This window comes from Cynara cardunculus, unplaced genomic scaffold (genome assembly GCF_001531365.2).
Source record: "Cynara cardunculus var. scolymus isolate 2C unplaced genomic scaffold, CcrdV1 Un_Scaffold_169, whole genome shotgun sequence".
Classification (NCBI taxonomy): Eukaryota; Viridiplantae; Streptophyta; class Magnoliopsida; order Asterales; family Asteraceae; genus Cynara; species Cynara cardunculus.
In genome coordinates this window covers 77463-78344 of record NW_020200565.1, presented here as the reverse complement: position 1 = coordinate 78344, position 882 = coordinate 77463, and the positions used below count along the sequence as shown (strand labels likewise).

Sequence of the window (882 nt, the reverse complement as noted above, 5' to 3'; positions counted from 1 at the left end):
GAAAATGGGCTATTTCTTGTATGGTTTCCAACATTATTTACCGAAACGAGATTTCCGAGGCATAACTGATAAGAATGATTTTCACCACTCTAAAACACAAGATTCAGTCATGGAGGAATTTGACATTATGGATTGCACTTGATTCTTTTCCCCATTCAAGTTTAAATTGTTTTTAACCAAATTAGTTAAAGCAACAATTTGGGCATTCAAAGAAGAAATGGCATCAAGCTCATGAATTCCCGAGGCAGATTTAGAAACAACAGCACGAGGGTTAGACCATTCAGTATTATTATTAGAAATTTGTTCCAAAATGTCATACCCCTCGTTGTAGGTGCGTCAAGAATGATTTAAGCGGCACTAGAAAGTCCATTATAAAAGGTTTCCATTTGAATACAATGAGGGATTCCATGATGAGGACACTTCCGTAGAAGGTCCTTGAATCTTTCCCATGCATCCGATACTACTTCATCTTCTTCTTGGCGAAACATCATAATTTCATTTATAATTTTTACATGCCTCATCGGAGGAAAGTATTTTTTTTAGAAAATTTCCCGCCAAATCATTCCAAGTAAGGATCGAGTTTGGTGGTTGGGAATTTAGCCATGCTCTAGCTCTATCCTTCAATGTGTAAAGGAAAAGCGTCAAACGTAAGGCCTCTTGTGTAACTCCGGGAATTTTAAAATGATCTGTCATTTCTATAAAAGATTTCAAATGAGAGTGCGGATCTTCCAAAGATAATCCCCCAAACTGACCCATTGAGGAAATCATTTGAAACATAATTGGCTTGGGTTCAAAAGATGTTGCTGTCATTTCGGGCCTACCAATTCCCGAGGCCAATTGACCAAATTCAGGCCTTGCGTAGTCCCATGTGCCTCTATTTTT

The 882-nt window shown here is 38.0% G+C and overlaps 1 non-coding gene across 1 annotated transcript; it reads left to right on the top strand.

Annotated features, from left to right (window-relative positions):
- Positions 1-402: 402 nt before the first annotated feature.
- On the top strand, positions 403-509 carry LOC112501459. The gene has a single exon (XR_003067512.1). It is a non-coding gene; the product is annotated as a small nucleolar RNA R71 (small nucleolar RNA).
- The last annotated feature ends 373 nt before the right edge of the window (positions 510-882 follow it).